This window comes from Mauremys mutica, chromosome 16, assembly GCF_020497125.1.
Source record: "Mauremys mutica isolate MM-2020 ecotype Southern chromosome 16, ASM2049712v1, whole genome shotgun sequence".
NCBI lineage: Eukaryota > Metazoa > Chordata > Testudines > Geoemydidae > Mauremys > Mauremys mutica.
Window position 1 is genome coordinate 6,161,947 of NC_059087.1, and position 21,665 is coordinate 6,183,611.

The 21,665-nt window shown below is 46.6% G+C and overlaps 1 protein-coding gene across 8 annotated transcripts in view; it reads right to left on the minus strand.

Moving 5' to 3' along the window:
• Positions 1-21,665, minus strand: part of CUX2 (cut like homeobox 2) — a 223,194-nt gene that overhangs the window by 187,121 nt on the left and 14,408 nt on the right. The window contains exon 1 of one of the 8 annotated variants that reach the window (XM_044989888.1): positions 11,685-11,750. The exons of the other annotated variants lie outside the window; for them this stretch is intronic. The gene's annotated coding sequence lies outside the window, so the exon portion shown is untranslated. Of the gene's footprint in view, positions 1-11,684; positions 11,751-21,665 lie in introns of those variants that run through there. 8 annotated transcript variants of the gene reach the window in all.

The following is a 21,665-nucleotide window of genomic DNA, read 5'->3' on the forward strand; positions in this document are numbered from 1 at the left end:
GCTCTGTTGATCTGTCTCCTTATTTCCTCGTGCGGTGGAGATTTTGTAGGTGTTGGTCTCTGTCTGTGGGGTTAGAGCAGATGCGGTTGTACCTCAGTGCTTGGCTGTAGACAATGGATCTTGTGGTGTGCCCGGGATGGAAGCTGGAGGCATGAAGGTAGGCATAGCGGTCGGTAGGTTTTCGGTATAGGGTGGTGTTAATGTGACCATCAATTATTTGCACCGTAGTGTCTAGGAAGTGGACCTCCCTTGTAGATTGGTCCAGGCTGAGGTTGATGGTGGGGTGGAAGCTGTTGAAATCATGGTGGAATTTTTCTAGAGTCTCCTTCCCATGGGTCCAGATGATGAAGATGTCATCAATGTAGCGTAGGTAGAGAAGGGGCGTGAGTGGACGGGAGCTGAGGAAGCGTTGTTCCAGGTCAGCCATAAAAATATTGGCATGTTGTGGGGCCATGCGGGTGCCCATAGCGGTGCCACTGATCTGGAGATATATGTTGTCATCAAATTTGAAATAGTTGTGTCTGAGGATAAAGGCACAGAGCTCAGCAACCAGTTGTGCTGTGGCATCATCAGGGATACAGTTCCTGACAGCTTGCATTCCATCAGCGTGTGGGATGTTGGTGTAGAGAGCCTCTACATCCATGGTGGCCAGGATGGTGTTTTCTGGAAGGTCACCAATGCATTGTAGTTTCCTCAGGAAATCAGTGGTGTCACGGAGATAGCTGGGAGTGCTGGTGGCATAGGGTCTGAGTAGAGAGTCCACATATCCAGACAGTCCTTCAGTGAGAGTTCCAATGCCCGAGATGATGGGGCGTCCAGGATTTCCAGGTTTGTGGACTTTGGGCAGTAGATAGAATAGCCCTGGTCGGGGCTCTAAGGGTATGTTTATTTGTTCCGGTGTAAGTGTAGGGAGTGTCCTGAGTAGATGGTGCAGTTTCTTAGTGTATTCCTCAGTGGGATCTGAGGGAAGTGGCCTGTAGAATTTGGTGTTGGAGAGTTGTCTGGTGGCCTCCTTTTGGTAGTCAGACCTGTTCATGATGACAACAGCACCTCCTTTATCAGCCTCTTTGATTATAATGTCAGGATGGTTTCTGAGGCTGTGGATGGCATTGCGTTCTGCACGACTTAGGTTATGAGGCAAGCGATGTTGTTTTTCCACAATTTCTGCCTGTGCACGTCGGCGGAAGCATTCAATGTATAGGTCTAGACTGTCATTTCGACCCTCAGGAGGAGTCCATGTGGAGTTCTTCTTTTTGTGCTGTTGGTGGGAGGGTAACTGTGTATCAGTGCACTGTTCAGTGTTGTCCTGGAAGTATTCTTTGAGTCGGAGACGGCGAAAGTAGGCTTCCAGATCGCCGCAGAACTGTATCATGTTGGTGGGGGTGGCAGGGCAGAAAGAGAGTCCCCGAGATAGGACAGACTGTTCTTCTGGGCTGAGTGTGTGGTTGGATAGATTGACGATATTGCTGGGTGGGTTAGGGGTATCACGGTTTCGGCCCCATGTAGCAGGCAGGAGTTTAGACAGCTTACAGTCCTTTTTCCTTTGTAGAGAGGTGAAGTGAGTAATGTAGATCTCCTGTCTTATTTCAGTGAAGTCCGTTTGTATGGAAGTTTGGTTAACAGGCAGTGATGCCTGTTCATTAAGTGCTTCGGACCTGCAGACAGAAGGTGCTCTGTAAGCGTAAAGCACTATTGCCATGTCGATTTTCTTTTAAATGCAAAGATAATCCTTGAGCAGCACGTTCCACCAAGGAGAATGGCTACTATTTACCCCAATCCCATCTGGAATTGTATCTTCTTTATAGAACCCTAGCACACTGGGGAAGGCACTCATGTTCCTCAGGGCAGCTCCGGGAAGACGTTCTTCTCCTGTTCTGGTAACAATTTATTTATTTTTGGAGTGACTCTGCTCAAGACACAGCCATCGTAACGCAGATACAATCAGCAGCGGTTATACCCCTGCATGACACAGAGACCAAGGAACTTGCTGGCTGAATTCAGCGGGGAAAAGCTCGGCAGTTCTGCCCGGAACAGCAGGTACCGTTCTGGAGAACGTACATTTTAGAAATCACTGGAGCATGGATCACTGGAGCCAAAAGACATAAAAACAGGCTCTACAGTGTGCAGAAAGGCCAAGACCAATTACGATTTCTCTTTAAAAATAAGTCTGGGGGGATGGGAGTGGCGTTTTCCTTCTGTGCTGCTGAGACTATTTACCTGGCCCTGCAGTCTTCACTACAAATACTTGTTCAAGTTCTCGCTGACGCCCAGGAAGGATCCCGGGCTGCACACCTGCTCCCCCACAGGAGGGCGCTATGCCCCAGCTGCAATGCAGCCTGAACCTTGGCTTTCTGGCTATAAAGCACAAGTGGGAAAGCTCAGCAGAGGTGGAGGAAATACGCTGGGGCCTGGTGAGCTCCTGTGTGAATTCATGCCCAGGGAATGCCGTGCTGCGGAAGGTGCCAGGGGGGCAGTGCTGGGCGGTGAGGCCCCTGCCTATCTGCAGCTTAGGCAGCAGCAGTGCCAGGTCAGGCCCCTATGCGGCTTGCTCCAAGTCACTGGGAAGCAGCCGAGATCAAGAGGTAGCAGTGCAGGGTCCCAGCACTCCAATGGTACAGTGATGAGTGCCACAGAAATGCCAAGTAAATACATTAAACAACAATGAGGCTTAGCTCTTTGTCAGTGGCTCTCAACGCAGGTTCCAGAGGAATGTTAGTATTATTGTCCTCTTTTCACAGATGGGGAAACTGAGTCACAGAGCTGCGAGGTGACCAGTGTCCCACAGCGAGTCAGTGGCACAGCCAGGAATAGAAGCCAAGTCTTCTGAATCCCAGCCCAGTGCCATCACCAAGGTAGCACAGTGACTTCTGTTCTCAAGTCTGTTACAGACACGTAGCTAGATCATGCAAAGGCCCTGCTAGTGAGTTCTTGAGTCCTTGCAGATCACACCCCTATTGTGTGACCCACTGCAAGTCATTTACCGTCTCTGTTTCCACGTCACAAGGCTTTCCTACCTTCATTACACAAGGTGACTGAAGCATAGGAGATTTCACAGGAATGTTCATCTTCATGCTGGTAGTAGAATTTTTCAGGACACTGAAAACAACCCATTGCACAGGGAGGTTTAAAAAACATTCACAGGTGTTTAAAATGCCATGTAATCAAGTTACCAAAAATATAAATAGTAAGCATTAAAATACATTAAAGCGGTAATTAAATTAGGCCATTCATTCCCTGAGAGCGCTTGCTGCTTCCTATTTCCATAATAGCCAGAAGCCCGTTCCGTTTGGCTGTTGTCGTTTTAAAGCACTCGCTAAGAAAAGTGTCAGGTTGAAATCCTGTTCGGAAGAAGTGGTCGAACAGGTTGCATGATGGCTGTGCTGCCGTATATTCCACACATCTGGAGCCAGTTCTGAGACCCACTTCTGCATATTCTCCCATATTCCGGGGAAGTGAACACTTGCGAGCGTTTTAAAATCAGATGCAAATGTTAAAAACATCACAGCGGAAGATATGGCCAACAGCAAGCCCCTCGGTAACTGTGATCTTAATTGATCCACGTGAGAGGGAAAATATTTATTTAGGGTAAGGAGACTGTCAGAAGGCAATGAGTTTTAAAAGTAAAATTACAATGCACGGAGGGCAAAACTATGCAAATTACCATTCAGACTGGCTTCTTATCATTATCAATATCTGCCAGCAAAAGGCCTTCCCAACTGGTCTGTCAGCACTCAATGAGCAACCACAAAGTAATCTTTAATACAGCAGCACCATATTTATGAGACTCTTACCTTTCCCATTATTTAAAAAAAAGAAAGAAAAAAAGAAAAAGCGGCAGGGGGGAGGTAATTTTCAAGGAGTTCTATTAACTCAGCTGTTCAAGCTAGCTTCAGGCCAAAATCTGACTCCCAAGACTCCACGTAGGAGGAGATGTACTTTAGACATGTCTTTACAAAAGGAGTATCTATGGCTGTTAGGATGCAAGGGTGAAATGATGGTTTCAGTTGCCTTTTTGCTCTTAAACCGTAAACAGCACAATCCCTCTCCCACCCCCCAAATAGATATTTTTAATGTATTAAGAAAACTTGGCTCCTTTAATATTAAAAATAACCATGGAACTGGGCAAGCTGCTCCCTTCTGAAACTTTGCCTTTGCTCATGCACAGACTTGGTCTAAAGACCCATCCCTGTTACGTTATGGACTTGTTGTCAATGGAAAAGTTCCCCTTGACCACAGAGCCATAATTACCATTATGGCTGGAAGAATTAGTTGCCAGTCTTCAATTGAATTTAAAAATGAAGGCCAGATCCTCAGATGATGTTAATCCGCACGGTGCTGCTGTCATTTATACATCAGCTGAGGATCTGACTCTACACTGCTTTCGGTAGGGTTGGTGCCCCTTGCGTGATCACTTTCCACAAATAGGGCACATGTGTTTAGTGGGAACGTTTGTGGAATCAGCTGATAGGGTCAGCGAGTGCAAATTCTGAACTGTATAAAAGTGAACACACAATCGAGGTGTTGTGCTCATCCCACGGGGAACAAAAACAATCGCCATGTAACCTGTGCAGCCAATCAAAACTAACCAGCACTGCACGTGTTTTTAATATCAACACCTCTCACAAACGATCTATAGCCCAACAATTACTCATGGAAAATAGTCAGCAAATTATTGCCAACAACAAATAAATATGGGAAAATCATAAACTGCTCATAAAAAAGCTTCCTTATGAAGAGAGGAGCAAAGACACTCAAGAGTGACCCTGTCCACCTGTGCAAGGCAGGTCAGCAATATCTTGTGCTCAGCAATACTGAAGACAGCCAACAGATCTGAGAGAATCCTGGGTGTCTGCGGCTAGATGCTCAGTGGGTGTGAATGGGCAGAGAGCTCCTGGCCCCAACAGTTTACCAGCAGATCCAACAGTCATAAAGTGGTTAGGGGGCAGCTTCCTTCTCCAGACAATACAACACAAAGAGGGGGCTTGGAGAGTCTTGTCCCATTCGGGTTCTTATATAGAGTCTTGCATCGTAGCCTGTGAACAGCGTCGACAACGTGACTAGCATCTGCCACGTGCAGTGCTTTCTGTCCTCTCCCCGGGGGTAAGGAGAATGTGGAATCCCCAGCCCCACCCCCCGCCAAGGAATCCACTGATCCCACCTGTGCGGCGACCTCCACGTGGAATTGCACGCAAGCCTCAGATTCGCCCGAGAGAAATCCCATGATCTTCTATCACCAGAAATTCCCACCCCTTCTCCGTTTGATTTATATTTCCCAGAGACGCTGTCCCACACCACATGAAGACAGGAGTGGGGCAGGGCTGGGGGGTTTACATTCATGAACATTGCCGGGGGTCACCTAGTGGCAGAAAAACCCATCAGATGTTATTGGAAGAGACCCTGAAGCTGGTGAAATCTGGAATGTTGTGTCGTTCTCACATCAAATACAATCAGTGAGCAATAAACACAAGACACACGTGTGGATCCATGTGTGGATCTTGCCATTTGGTAGGGCAAGAAAATAATAGTGCTGACACAGCAGCGATAGTCCTTTCTAAGCAGACGGGACCACGCCGTCACACGGACGGCCCTGGAGACCGAGGTGTAGATGGGCTTGAACAACATTTAAAATCGTAGCCGGTCCTTGCGATGAAACAAGCGTCCCCGAGGCCGTAGCGTGATTTGGGGACACAAGCCCATCTGCCATGGAAGACTCAGCAGTGATTTTACCATGTACGTACAGTGTCATCATTCTGCAACACCACCTCCACACGGCTGGTTTAGTTGCATGAATGGGAGCAAAGGCACAGCAATTTCTGTGCCAGGGTTAGCACACCAGTTGGATAAAGACCAGGGCTAGATCTTAGCTTCTCAACACGTGGCAGACTTTGAAATGCAGATACCATCTGATGCTCTGCCCACCTGATGGTTATAACCCGACTAACAGCATCCCTGTCGTTGCACCAAGGTTTCTAGTGGAGTTTCCCAATCCGAGTGGAGGGGGCTTTTTCAGAACCCCATTACCAGCATGCCAATGTCCCCCCAAACACCATTCTACTAGCATTTTTTCATTATTCCATTAAGCAAAATTTCCTCGTTAGTAAGTAAATGTTTTTCCATCAATAACAATGGATAACTAAATCAAACCGTTAGCGCATACTCTCATCTCTTAAACAGACCCATGGATTTACTAACTAATCAGTCGATGAATCAAATATATGATTCGAGTCTGACGATAAATCCAGTCAGGCTATTTTGGGGGGGAGGAAGGGCCGAGGCCATGCTGAGTATTTGCGTATTACTAAAAACAAACAATCCTGTAAATAAAGAGAACCTCCATCCTGTCTCTACAATGCTACTCTTATTGAGTGAGTCAGATGTTCTGCTGATTAAAAATTGATCCATTTCAAAATCTAATCAACAGAATAGGATTCTTTCATATGTTATCAAGGCAGCTGCTGACAACAAAAACCAAACCTGTTATTAACCCATGAACCCCAATGACCTGAACCTGGCTGGGCCCTGAAACTGTAAATTATTCAGTAGTCCAACAGCAATATTGGAAGCCTGATGAATTTACGCTCTGACTGGAGTCTTTGTGGGTTAAAGCCAATATCCCAGACCCATTGGTCCCCGGAGAATATAGTTCATGACATGCTGCCACTCTGTGTCATGACTGCGAATACATTACCAGCGTCTGCTCAGCTTCAGCTTTCAGATGTCTAGGCCTTATTTTAAAATGACTTTCTGGATTCAGTGCTGCACAGTGGGAGCAGCAGACAGCTAAAAGATGCTGTTATTTAAAGGAAAGAAAGTGAGAAATGGGGTTTTTCTCCCCCCTACAACTAACATGATCAAAGACATTGAATTAAATCAGTAAGGCTTAGGGCTTTAATGGCAAATATTTCACTTCCCTGTTTTAAAAATCGCTAGATTGACATGGCTCAGTGTAAAGTATATTTTTAAAAAGACATATGCTACCCACCTACGTTTTGCATTGCTTCAAGTCTGGCTTCTCAGGAAAATCTGAGCACCTTGACCTTGAATTAGGCTGAATTTGCCAATTATTTCTTTTTTAAACAAAAACAAAGCAAATAACTAAGGAGCCAATTCTGCTCGCACAGTTACACACCCAAAATGGCATTCAGCAAGCCTGATTCTGCTCCTGCACTGCTCCGCCTGCAGCAACCCCAGCGTGGAGTGCCAGTAGTGTGAAATCTGGGGGAGAATCAGCATGGTTGCACCGGTGTAACTAGAGTCAGAATTTGGCCCTAACTAATGAACTGAGGCTACTACAGCACCGGACAGAAGTAGTTCTTAAAATATATATATATATATATATATATATATATATATATATATATATATAATGAAAGTCACAGACACATTCCCATTTCAGTGCTTATATCGCATTTCTGACAACGCTGGGAATGAGCTGCATTTGAAGTTACTCTTTTACTCAAAGCAGCACTTTCCTCCCTTACACAGCAAACAGAATTTCCTTCTACTCTTCCACACATCACAGCGGGGGCCTCCTGGGTGGTTCTGAGTCCCATTAACTTCGGTGGGAATGGAAAGCTCTCAGCACCCTCTAGGATTCACATTTTCAAAAGCGAAAATACTGTGTGCGCTGTTCTGGGCCAGAAATCTAGAGAAACACGGACTTCATTTCAAATCCCATGTCAGCAATGCATGTGGCCCAGACCCCGCAGCTGGGGAAAATCAACACAGTTCCCCAGGTGCCAAAGGAGGTAGGCTCTTTTACACCGGCTGGAGATCTGGCCATAAACTGTAAGGCTGAAAAGTTAGTGTATCCGCTAGCCTACAAACTTAAACAAAAGAACTGACTACCTGCTATCCAGTCAAAAACAGCTATATTAGCCCAAATCAGCATGGAATTGCTTTGCAAATCAACATGCATCTTTGTGTTTTTTCCTAAAAGGAAAAAGAAGATAAAAATCATATTAAAAACAAAGGCCTTGTGATAAAACCCTCTCAAGATGCTACAACAGGAGCTTTGTAAAAACTTGCTTTGCACACACACTGAGATTCATTTATATTCCACCTTGAATGCAAACATTTTCTGTTGATTCATCGACTTTAAGGCTAGGAGGGACCATTACACCATTTAATCTGACCTCTGGGACAACATAAGCCACGCAATTACACCCAGCTACCCCAGTGGTGAGCCGAATAACTCGTGCTTGACTAACGCATATCTTGCAGAAAGGCATCCAGTCTTGATGTGAAGACAACAAAAGCATCCATCACTTGGCTCTTTGTTCCAATGGGTAATCACGCTCACTGGTAAAAGTTTGTGCCTTATTTCTCATTTGAATTTGTCTGGCTTTAACTTTCAGTCATCGGTTCTTGTTATATCTTTCTTCACTAGATTGAAAGGTTAATGGTAACCAGATACTCAACACAATATCAACAACAAGGAGGAAGGAACGCAAGCCAAAATAGGGAAAGAATAAGAAAGAAGATTTAGATAAGTTAAATGTATTCAAGTCGGCAGCGTCTTATGAAATTCGTCCTAGGGTACTTAAGGAACTAGCTGAAGCAATCTCGGAACCATTAGCAATTATCTTTGACTGAGAACTCATGGAGGACATGCGAGGTCCCAGAGGACTGGAGAAGGGAAAACATAATATCTATATTTTAAAAGTGGGAACAAAGAGGACCCGGAGAATAACAGACCAGTCAACCTAATTTCAATACCTGGAAAGTTATTGGAACAAATTATTAAACAATCAATTTGTAACCACCTAGAGGATAATCGGATTATAAGGAATAGCCAGCATGGATTTGTCAAGAATACCAACCTCATTTCCTTCTTCGACAGGGTAACTGGCCTAGTGGATAGAGAGGAAGCAGCATCTTGATTTTAGCAAGGCTTCTGACACTGTCCTACATAATTTAGGGAAATACAATCTGGATGAAATTGCTGTAAGTGGATACACAACTGGCTGAAAGTCTGTACTGAGAGTAGTTATCAGTGATTCACTGTCAAACGAGGAGGGTGTACGTAGTGGGGTCCCACGGGGGTCAGTCCTGGGTCCATGACTAGTCAATATTTTCATTAACAACTTGGAGAATGGAGTGGAGAGTACGCTTATAAAATTTGTAGATGACCAAGCTGGGAGAGGTTGCAAACACTTTGGAGGACAGGATTGGAGTTCAAACCAACCTTGACAAATTGGAGAATTGGTCTGATTTCAACAAGATGAAATTCAATAGAGACAAGTGTAAAGTACTTCACTTAGGAAGGAAAAAAATCAACTACAAAATGGGGAAGAACTGGCTAGGCTAAAAGGACGTGGAGGTTTAGTGGATCACAAATTGAATAGGAGTCAACAATGTCATGCAGCTGTGAAAAAGGCTAATGTGATTCTGGTATGTATTAATGGGAGTGTCATACGTAAGACATGGGAGGTCATTCTCTGGCTCTACTCAGCAAGCATGAGGCCTCAGCTGGAGTTCTGTGTGCTGTTCTGGGCACCACACTTTAGGACAGACGTGGATAAATAGGAGGAAGTCCAGAGGAGAGCAACAAAGATTATAAAAGGATTAGACACCCTGCCCTATGAGGAAAGGTTAAAAAAAAAAAAAGACAATGTTTGTAAAAAGGAGACTGAAGGGGGGACCTGATAGTCTTCAGGCATGCGAAGAGCTGTTATAACGAGGACAGGTCAACGGTTCTCCATGTCCACTGAAGGTAGGACAAGTAGCAATGGGCTTAATCTGCAGCCAGGAAGATTTAGGTTAGCTATTAAGAAAAACGTTCTAACTATAAAAGTTAAGCTCTGAAATAGGCTTCCAAGGGAGGTTGTGGAATCCCCATCACTGGAGGTTTGGAAGAACAAGCTCCACAAACCCCTGTCAGGGATGGTCTAGGTTTACTTGGTTCTGCCTCCACGCAGGGGGCTGGACATGATGACTTCTCAAGGTCCATTCCAGCCCCACATTTCTGTGATTCTAGATTAAGGAAACCTTTAGTCCTTGTCTAGCAGTTTCATTTTCTGAATCTCACAAGCTAACACACAAGTGTTGTGTTTGGGTGTCCAATAAATCATAAGATGATTCACATGTTTGTGTGTTAAATTTTATAGGAAAAAAATGTCTATACACCTTAGTTTTTGTAAACCCCACACACTTTAAAAAAATACCTTTCTTAAAAAAAAAAAACAAAAAAAAAACACTACTTGATTGTGGCCCTATAGGAAACTTTCTATTTAACAAAAACTAACTGGATGCAGACAGCATTGTACAGTCATTCAATTTAATTCACCTAGAGCGATAACCATAAAATATGACAGAGCAAAACACTGGCGCCATATAAACTAAACTCAAAGACTACAAGAATCTTTGCTTAAATAATAATATATTTATAAGTTTAATGCCTCTCCAACCTCTCCTTAAAACCAGAATAATCCTCCAGGGGCATCCTTAGACCTGCGAATATCGATCCTGTCTGGTCTGTGATTTCATTGTGAGCATCATCTCCAAGGGGCACGTGATGCTGCATGCGCTTGGTGCCTTTGGTGGGAGCTGAACATACTTCCTGGCATCTTCATAAAACATGGCTCACCCCAGGTTGTAGAAATGATGCAAAAGCCCTACAGAGCCCAGATGTGGCACTGATCCCCCAGTGCTACTACTGAAGTCAACGGGAATGTAAAGTGCTCACAGGTCACCTGCTGTTATATACCTGATGCTGCAGAATTGGCATTGCCTAGAGGCTTTTTGCCCGGTCAAATCGGTATTACTTTCCTGCACTCACTGGGAGTTGTAACGCCTCCCACGTTTCATTAACGTGCTGTTTGCTCCCTCTTCTAATCATTTGTGGAGATCAAGGCTAGCGAGACCTATGGTGGAACCAAGCCTCAATCAGGTCCTTGCAGCCTCACTGCCCCCTGCTCTGTTCTGTCCCAGTCCCACACATCTCTTCCACGTTCCAGATGCTGGATCTCCACAGAGGGGCAGATGACCAAAAATGGCAAAAGGGGGGGTGTTTGAGGACCAGAGCTCAAGTTACTCATGGGTTGACAATTCAAGGCTATTGAATTTAAGCCTATTTCAAGAGCATACAATAAAGCTGTCTTTGGGTGGAGTAAATGATTCTCTACAAGCTCCCCAGGGATGGTGTCTAACACATATCTGATGTGTCTTTATACGCGCCTCTGCTAATACAAACTCCCTACAACAAAGCTCTGTAATCTGGGGGCCAGATTCTCAGTTATGCCAGTGTCAGTCCAGAGCAGCTCTGATGACTTTACTGATTAAATATGCTGAAGTTATGCTGCTATAAGTGAGATCCTGCCCCCGGGACATTCAGTGAGTGGTCTTCCACCCACAATTTGTACAAGAGTCTCCCACAACATCAAGGGAACTTCTGCATGCAGAACATGGTCCAGAGTAACAGCCTATTCTGCAATTATATTAGCATAAAAAAAGTCAAATTCTGCTTTCAGTGTAACTCCACAGTCACTGAGGGAGTGGGGGGAAGAGATCGGTCTGGACTAGTTGTTACTAGTAAGCTCGTGGAGAAACCGGTTTCAGTACAGAATGAAGTGACAGTTAATCGCAGCCCTTCTGAAAATGGCAGCTCTTTGATGTGCAAGAGAAGAGAACTGTAAATGGATGATCAGAAAGGATCTGCCGATAGTGCTGCAGAAATAACTTACTGTCTCCAAATGGGTTTAAACTGGCATTATGTGCTGTCTGCACCTTCCCCGCTCTTGATGTGGCTTCTGCGAAGACATAAACAAAGCCAGTGTCTCTCGCAAAAGATTTTGAAATCCCAAGGAACATCCTGTATGGTCTGTTTCTCAGATCTCCCATATGGGGAAGTAAAATATATATAAAATTAAATCCAGGCATAATTCAGGACTAGGCACAGAACTTCCCCAAGAACACTGACCTGGGAGGGGGGAAGTGAGCCTCTCCCCTGATGCCTCCCCTCTCCCCCCGCCCCGTGGAGGCTCATCTGCATGGAGGGAAACAGTGAGGAGAGCAGGATTCTAGAACCCCAGGTAGTGACGCCTGGGAGAGGTCCCTGTGCGCAAGGTGGGGCCATGTGGGCTGTAGTGATATCAGCTCCCTGTTTCATGTCTGCTTCATCCAGACCAGGGAGACTCTGGACAGAACTCCATTGACTTCAGCATGAGCTCTGTGCATCAACCCAGGAGCTAGACAGCCAGCAAGACATACAGGGTGAGTCTATATCCCCAGCTCCTAGGTAGAGATGCGGCAGGCAGCTCTGCGCACTCCTCCACCCACAGGTGCTACCCCGGAAGCTCCCATTGGCCATAGTTCCTAGCCAATGGGAGCTGCGGAGTCAGCACTCTGGGCAGGGGCGGCTCCAGGCCCCAGCACGCCAAGCGCCTGCTTGGGGCAGCAAGCCGTGGGGGGCGCTCTGCCGGTCGCTGGGAGGGCGGCAGACAGGCAGCCTTCGGTGGCACGTCTGCGGAGGGTCCACTGGTCCCGCGGCTCCGGTGGACCTCCCGTAGGTGTGCCTGCGGAGGGTCCGCTGGTCCCGCGGCTTCGGTGGAGCAGCGGGACCAGCAGACCTTCCGCAGGCACACCTGCGGGAGGTCCACTGAAGCCGTGGGACCAGCAACCGGCAGAGAGCCCCCGCGGCATGCCACCGTGCTTGGGGCGGCGAAATGTCTAGAGCCGCCCCTGACTCTGGGCAGGGGCAGCGTGCAGCCCCGCCTGCCGCGCCTTCACCTAGAAGCAGCCAAGACAGGTCGCCACTTGCAGGGAGCCGCCCAAGTTGAGTGCCCCCCAGGTCCGGCACCCCAAGCCCCCGCCCACGCCCCAAGCCTGCATACCGCACCCCCCCCCCGTGCCCAACTCCCTCCCAGAGCCCTCGCCCTGCACCCCCCACACCACAACCCCCAGCCCCAAGGATCCCGGGGGAATTGGTAGCAGAGCATGGCTCCTCCTCCTCCCCTTGGCATAGCCCCCCTGAAATCCCTAAGCCCCAACTCTGCTGAGCTGAGGAACAGGAGAATGCACCCTGTTGGGCCACTCTCAGAGAAAGGCAGCCCAGGACTGTGTTGAGAAGGGGCTAGTCTGCAGGATGGACTACAGGCCGACAAAGAGCAGAGCCACTGCACCTGAGTCCCCTGCCACCACCCTGCTGACCCAATAAATCACCACCCATTTGTATTTTAATTCACCTTCCACAATGTGATCCCTTTGTACACAAAGCATCTCCCGCCCCGCCGTTCTACACCCAGCTCTGTCTCCATTGACAGCAAAGTCCTAGAAACTGCTGCCAGTGAAGAGTTTACAATGGACTCAAGTCATCCAAAAAAAAATAATTTTTCCTTGAGGCTGCAGTTGTATGTTCCCAAGGTTTCAGCCAAGGGCGAATTATGGGATTATACAGACAAGAGAAAAGCCCTGGAAAAAAAACAGATTCGTAATAGGGATGAGAAAAGACTTAACTGAGGTGGCCACTGGTCAGTGAGAGAGAGAGAGAGAGAGAAAGAGAGAGAGATGTACACACACACGCAAGCGTAAGCATGCCCACACACATGCAATTCAAAGGCCCAGTGCCGCATTACTTTCACCCCCCAAAGTCCCGCTGTCTTCAATGGATACACAGGAATGGAGGATCGATGCTGGAGAGGAGTGAAAAGCAAGAATTGTTTCACGCAAGCGTTTCTAGTCCATTCTGTTTTGCTGAACATCAACACCAGGGGCTGTGAGTTTTCCCAGTTAATTATACTGCAGGATTTGCTGAGCTCATGTTACAATTCCAATTATAAAGCAATGGAAATCCTAGAACCTCGACCGCCTGATCAGAGTTCTGAGCCATGCGGGTGTGAGGAGCTAATATCATCTTGGGATTGGAACTTCTGAAGCCCTCACAATGCAACTGAATATCCACCTGTCCATTCTTTTCATGCCCTGCTCTCTCAGAGGGACTATGAAAGTCCCAATCCACCAAGGTGGCAACTTCAAGGAGGGTGCGTCGCATTTCGCAGGAGGCACTGGGCACCTCACAGTATCGGGCCCCCAGAGCTTCATGTCGCAAGAGTCACCCCATTTTTGGAGCGCGCAGGAGCCATGCCCAAGATGTCTGAGGGAGAGAGCCTGCAGCAGATGCTGTGTCTTAAAAAGCTATAAAACTCTTTTACAACCAAAGACAAAATTTGATATTTTTCAAAGATTTTTTTTCCATCGGAAGTTGCCAATCCTGTTGATTAAGCAGTTTGCAGGAGGTTGTTGGGGGAGGGAGAGGGGGAGATCAACTTTTATCACAGGGTAGCTAAGCTCTGAAAGCTTCAGTGGCATCGGACCTGACCGAGTCTAGCTCTCACTCTCCTTTCTTCACTTGCCACAGAAATGGCGCAATCAGTCCCAAGTGGCACAGACATGAAATGTTATTTCTTTTACATAAACTCTTGGATCCGAGCACTTCAACCTCTTGCACAATTAAAGAGCTGAGAAGAAGAATCTCTTAAATACTGAATTCAGGTATTTTGAAAGCTGCATCGATGCATTACCAACAGAAGAGAACTACTAAATATTGACTTTTTTTCTCAAATACAATGGCATTTTGAAAATCCAACCAACCAAGCATCCATTTTACAAGAGAAACATATCACACGGTTGCTTAACCACCACCCTGAGAGCAAAATTCTATCACTCCAGCCCCCTAGATATTCCCACAGGGCCAAATTCTGTCCCCAGTTATGACCGTGTAAACTGAAATCAAAGAGGATACTCCAGATTTAGGGCTTGATTCAAAGCCCATTGAAGTGAATGGAAAGACTCTTTTCAATTTCAATCAACTTCAGGTCAGTTTTTTATACAAGTAAGATCAGAGCCTGCCCCATTCATTCAATGGGTTTTAAAGAAGTTAAGAGTCAAGACAGGATGTAGCCCTCCTGAATGTGTCTATTGAGTGTGCTAATCCCAAAAAATGTTAGGAGTTGGAGCTGGAGGAGACATAGTAAGTAATCTACTTAATATCATCAACCTCATAAATTCAGAAATCATGAGATTTATTATTTTCAAGCCAGATTTCTTTTAAAATAGTAAGTTTAGGTTTTTTATTTGCATTCTGGTTTTTGAGCCTAAAGAGTTTGTGACTTCAAGCTTTAGAGCAAACGTACATCTTGTAAAATTAAAGCTGGGATTCTCATGTGGATTCCCACAGCTGAGGCTTTACGGAAAAAATGCAAAAATTGTGAGACTTGTAATAAAATTGTGAGAGTTGGCAACATTCACCAGGATTGCTCCCTACAATATATTGGGTCCAACCTAGTTTGTCTCAAGTAACCAGACTTCCGCCACCTCCCGATGGAAGGTCATCCCATGCTTTAGCAGCATGGCCACACCCGGTTGTGTTCATCTCCTTGCTTAGCTGTTTTGTGCAGCTATAAAGCACATACCGCTGAGGACTTTCCAGTGTGCCATTATGCCAGTTTAATATTGTTGTTACCAGTAAATGTCAATGCCCCATTTCCTCTGTCACTGTCTAATGAAAATATCATACGGATTTGGACACAGAGCAGTAGAGAATGCTGCAGATTTGCCCCTTGATAAATCAGACATATTGTATAATTTCATTATGCTACACTGCAGATATTGGTAAACAGGCCTTGAAAGAGAAATTCAGCTCAAAAGGCATTTGGAAGCACTGGATACCAGGAAAAAAAAATCACCCATGTTTTTACAGACATCAAGATTTCTTTTTATACTAGTCACCCAGTAACCTCTTTTCCTCTGCCTAAGCATGCTCTGGTGGGGCTAGATTCTGCCAGGAGAAAATCTGGTGCAATTCAGCTGCAGTTAATGATGCATTATTGAAGCTAATGGAGTTACTCAGGATTCACGAAGGAGTAAGTGAGAGCAGGAACTGGTCTCACAACAGGAATGGCTCTTTTGCAGCGTAATATATGACCTATTTGGTTTAACCACCAGCACTCCAGCAATGTGCATTATCTGTGATGATGTATGTAAACAGCTACTGATTTGTCTCCTCATCCTACCCGTTATGTAGGAAGCAATCACTCCCTTTGCACTGCCAGAGGAAAAGAAAAATCTCCCATGATCACCAATTTAAAGAGAAGTAAGATTCTTCCCCTTCACTTCCTCCTCAGTACCTAATAATCACACTTGTGTGAAGCTGTTGCCGTACATAACGAAAAGGGAAAGCATCCTTGGAGAGCCCAACAATCAGACAATTTTTAAGATCATGGAGCATTAAACCATTCCCAATAGGGTTTACTAATCAAACAGCCAAATCCTTCATAACCAACCAATCCCTACAGAGCAATTAAATCCTTCCCCTTTAAAACACTTGGCATACTGTCTGGGGACAAAAAGAAAAATTTGCAAAATTCATTTGATAAATTAACCAGGGAAAAGGAAGAAGTGAATCAAGCTTTGTTCTTTTCATTTTTTTTAATTATGGAATTCACAATGCCTGAATAATGTTTAATAAGAACTATGAAAATTCCTAACAGTATTACAACACAACACAAAAGAATTAACCTGGTTACCGTGAAAAATTGCATATTTAATTAAGAACAGAGAGTTCAAAACTATCCAGAGATTTCAGAAGTACTGTTGCCTAAGGGCCTAAATTACATGCTTGCAGTGCTGCTAACAGTGCTAGTACGCACAATCATTACCCAAGTGCCCCCATTAAGTGACAATGGGCAGATGACATCAAATTCATTTCAAAAGCAACAGGAATTGAAGCATTCGCTTGGGTAGTTTGAGGGAAAGCGACTATCCTGCTGGTACAAATCAGACCCCTTGTTGATAAAAGCAATAATTAAAGAATAATGTTAATTAGCTGCTTTTATTTGGAAGAAAGTACAGTAGCAGGAGACTCTTAAGTACTGGAGTCAGGGCTGCACAGCTTTGTGCAGCCTTCTCCTTGTGGAAAATTAAAAAAAGAGAGCAGCCTTCCTCTGGATTTCCACAGGACGATTTGCTAATCAGGTATTTGCCTGAGCAATACTCGTAGGCTAGATTACACTATCCGCGCTCAGGAAGAAACAGTGTAAGAGAGAGAAGCAGCAATTTTTGCAACATACTAAGCTTTGTACCAGAAAAAACCAAATCCCCTCCTAGTCTAAGCTACACGAGGGTCACGAAACTCGCAACGTGAGCCAACTGATGGGGTACAATCTAACCTCTGCCCATCGTTCGGCTTTTGCAGCATGAAAGCCGGGCTCTTGCAGAAATTAAGAGTCAACGAGGATTACTGCAATGTAGCCCATTACCAGCCTGCTGCATGGCACGTCCGGTAGCACTTCCATTCGGCTCAAGGGCGGGGAACCAGGATACTGAGAACTCCACGAACGAGGGGCTCCGCCTAACCATGGCGGTCTACTTACACTTGTCGCTTTTAATAGTTTATGCTGTACCAATACAGGTACTGAAGCGCTCACATCAGGCTGATGCCATCAGCCCAGGACACATTCCACAGAACAATACAGCGACCAGCACTCCCCATCTCTAAACCCATCACAAAACACTAACCGAGTGCCAGGCCAGCCCCGGGAGGTCGGTGGCGGTATTCGTGGTCTCCTCTTTTTACAGGCAGGGAAGCCAAAAGCCTTCAGTGGGAATTACACCAGGGATGAACCTGGCCCCCAGCGACGGGCAGACGAGCCCAAGGCTACACAGCAGGGATCGGTAAAAGAGCACAGGCCTTCCCCTCTGGCAGCAATCAGGAAACTTTGCAGGGGGGAAATCAGCGAGAAAGCTCCTTCGAGCAGATCTAGGGGTGGAGCATCAAGTGTGACAGGCACCTGCCAGAGACATGGACTCCAAGCAGGGACTGGGGACAGCACTTAGTAGGAAGTCCCGAATCTTCCCTTACCCAGCAGCTAGGGGCTGGCCCTCCCGGGTGTTGCCTTTGGAGCCTGCTGGGGCTTGATGCGGAGCTTTCACATCTACTGCCCGGTTAGTCGGCCAGCCAGCGAGTGCCTGGCAAACAGAGTCCAAGGCTGGAAACATCAGACTCAGGCTGGGAGAGACTCATGTCATTTCGAGCTCGGCAGCTCATTGCCTAGTGAGCAGTTTGCACGGACACAAACGGCGTTCTGCCACTGGCCTGACCCCTGCGTGCCAACACGAGGCACGGCACAGGGTGGGGAGGGGAGTTTGGGCACTGAATATGGAGAGTGGAGGTGGGAGGGAGCTACATACCCAGCTCCACCCATTTGTGGGCTCGGGGGCGGGGAAGGGGGGCACGGCCCACAGCACAGTGTAATACATTGTGTCATCCCCCACAAGTACCAGCCAAGATGCTCCCTGCACCAGCAAGGAACTGGGAAGGGCAACACAAAGCCTGGAGTTTAGTCCGGAGGATCACACCACCACAAAGGACCCGCCAGGCAACCCACCCTCACATGTCACTTCCACTCACACCTGAGATCATTGGACAAGAACGTTCCTCTGTCTATGCCTTTTATAGCTCGCCGGGATTGTAAAGCCATGTTCACGATCCTTCCCCCGAGTGGACATATTAATCCTCTCAACAGCACTCCCTTTGGCTTACCTGGCCCATCACGCTGCCCCGTCCGTCCCCTGATCTGTTATCAGCATACTCAGAACAACAGCTGATCCCCAGGGCCGTCAAGACCACGTACCTCATGCCATTCCCCCTTTCCCTCCAAATGTCCCAGTTTTGCAAAAGCATCCAGACTTCTCCTTATCCTCCACCAGGTTAATAGCACCATGGAGGCAGCAAGATTTTTCCATGTATCCTTCTGAACAACACACTTACTCAGTCAGCCAAATAATCTGCTAGGTTTGATATTTCCTCCAGTCGCTCGGAGCACTTAGGTCCAAGAGTGCAGCATGTGTTCAGAGCAGAGGAGGGAATTTTCCAGCCACTTCTGTCTTCCCAATCTTCTGTTAAAGCATCAGACAACGCAAAGGACACCGCCTGCGAGCATGGCTCTCTCTGCAGCTCTGTAGTCTCCAATTCTTTCCTCAGCAGTTCTTCGGGAGTCAAGGCTGAGGGAGTGACCTCAGCTCCCTCCTTTCCAATCCACAAGCGGACCCTTCAGACAGCCCAGCTTATGGTATTCTCCGTCTTAAGTGTGTTTGAAACAAACCCTCGTTGGAAACAAAACACCGGGCTGGACCTCTGGTCGTAGACATCTCTCAAATGAAGAGAGTGGGGGAGGAAAACTATCATGTTTTTATTTGTTAAAAGGTCTCAGAACTTTATTCAACTCTTTGCTCCACAGCAATCCAAACCTAAAGGTGAGGTCCTCAGAATGGATACAGAGGATCGAGGAAAGGCATTGTTCTGACCATAAAGACACAGGATCGGCCAGACAAGGAACTGAGGCTGCTTTATAAGCATCTCAGAAAGGAGGAAGACTCCATCTGCTCTACATATGGAACACAGGACTTTGCTAGACTCAGTGGTGCCATCATGCCAACCTCTCAGTTCCAGACTAGACGGTCTATCTAAGGAGGAATCAAAAAAACATTTTTCTCTGCCCTCCACATTCTGTAGCTGCCACCACGCATAAGGGCAAGCGCCAGACAATGGAATCCCAGTACTTAACAAGGACCTGGGATACTCAGGACAGCACAGTCGGTGTGGCAGAGGTTTAGAGAGGGTCTATCTAAACAAATAAAATAAATTTGTTAGTCTTTAAGGTGCCACAAGTACTCCTGTTCTTTTTATCTAAACAAAGATGACCCCAGAAACTAGGGAAGTGGTATTAGCGGCTGGGAATTCAACACTTTTGTGTCATACTCTGAAGAGGATTGTTCCCTGGAGGGGAGGAGAGCTTCATGAGATCAGTAGAACCACAGTGGCTACCATGACTGTGTAGCCAGTGCCCCTGGAGCTTGACCAGCTCTTCATGAGCCACCTGCTCATCCCAGCTCTCTGATGAGGGCATCTCCTCTAAGCTCAAAGGGCACAAAGGAGACAAAGCCGCTACGGTCTCTATAAGGAGACGCCCAAGGGCTTCCCAAATCTGCAGAGAGTTTAAAGCAGAAGTTCCAGTGGATACGGTGCTCCCTGCTTTGCCAAGGGAACGGGGATAAATCAAAAAGGGATTGGATATTAATGTGGCTAACCCAACTAACCATCGTTATCATAATAAACCACAAACGTTTTGGGAGGGATATTAAACCTCAGGCCTTAGACAGTCTCCAACTATTAGGGGATCAGGATGAGACCTAATATAGGAGGCAGGTTACCCCACATTTGACACCTTCTTCAGAGACAAGACACTGGACTAGAGGGGCTGCCATCTGATCCGGGCCGGTAACTCCTGGGTCGGTAACTTTCGGCTATCACCAGTAACCCCGCAGCACCAGCAGCCTAGAGCGCACTGACACTATTCTACATCTGTACGAGGGTCTGGGGTCTCAGAAAGGGGCAGGAGGGTTTAGATATCAGGTAGAATGTTCACTAGAGCCTTGGTGAGTTAGGAGCCGTAGGGCCATTGCCTTTTGCAGATAGTTTTCTCCAACTCCACCTGGCAAGGGAGAACCTGAACTCAGAAATCCAAGCTGGCTGATGCAGAAGCTACAGTAGCAGAAGTGCACAGGTAAGAATGTTAAAAAATTATGTGCAGCACAACTGGATCCATTAGCGCTATTCAAATGAGAACCAAACAAATGACATCTTTCTACCACCCAACCTATTCCCACCAGCCGCCATAAACTAAAACTGTACAACCCCAATAAACTCTCCAGGAATCAAAGCACAGCTCATTATCAAATCACCCTGCCGATGTGCTAGACCAGGCGTACAGGCGGAACCTGGCCCAAATCCAGACCACCAGATGCTTTTGAACGGACCCCAAAATCTTTTTATTTACTTATTTTTTTATTATTATTACTTTCTCTGGACCTTGACGAAAAAAATTGACTACCCCAATCTAGACTGATTCTAAAACAACTAAACACACACCAATCAAACACCGCAAATGAGGAAACGTAACCTTCTGCAACACCAATGGGACTTCTCCCAGAGGCACTGAGCACATGTATCTCTGACAAACTTTATTCAGAGCTGCTGGTGCTCAGCACCACTCCTGAGCAGACCCTTGGTTGTCTCACTGGTTAGAGAGGAGAAGACTAGAAGTCGGGGCTCCCGGGTTCTATGCTAGCAAGACCCTGGTCTCAAAGCCCAGCCCACTGGGTTCTTGGGTAGAGCCCTGTGTGGATACAAAATTTGTATCCGAATCCTGTCCACAATCCTCAAAAACGGTCCATGGATCTCCACGGCTATAAAGCAGACTTGCAAGGCTCTACCCTTGGGGAGCAGCCTTGGCTGTTGCACCGCACAGACTCATCCAGTTACCCGGGAATTCACCAACTTGGGTGGGTCAGCTTCAAGGGCTCCTTGACCTGCTTCCTGATTGCCCACCTGGTCTTGACCCGGATTGGCTGATGACCATACATAAACTTCCTGTTTCCTTTCTGACCTTGGCTGAGCAACAAGCCATTGCCCGCTAGCTGATACTAGGATCCAGCCTTGCCTGACCCTATCTTGCTGCCTCGCAGTACCTGCCGCTTGGATTGGATCTCTTGCGTCAACTCTGACCACTGATCTGGGCTGTCCTTCAATCTGCCTGTCCCCTAGGCAGCACGTATACCCAGTCCTGCTACCGTCCTGCTGTGTGGCAACGGGCAAGACACGTAACATA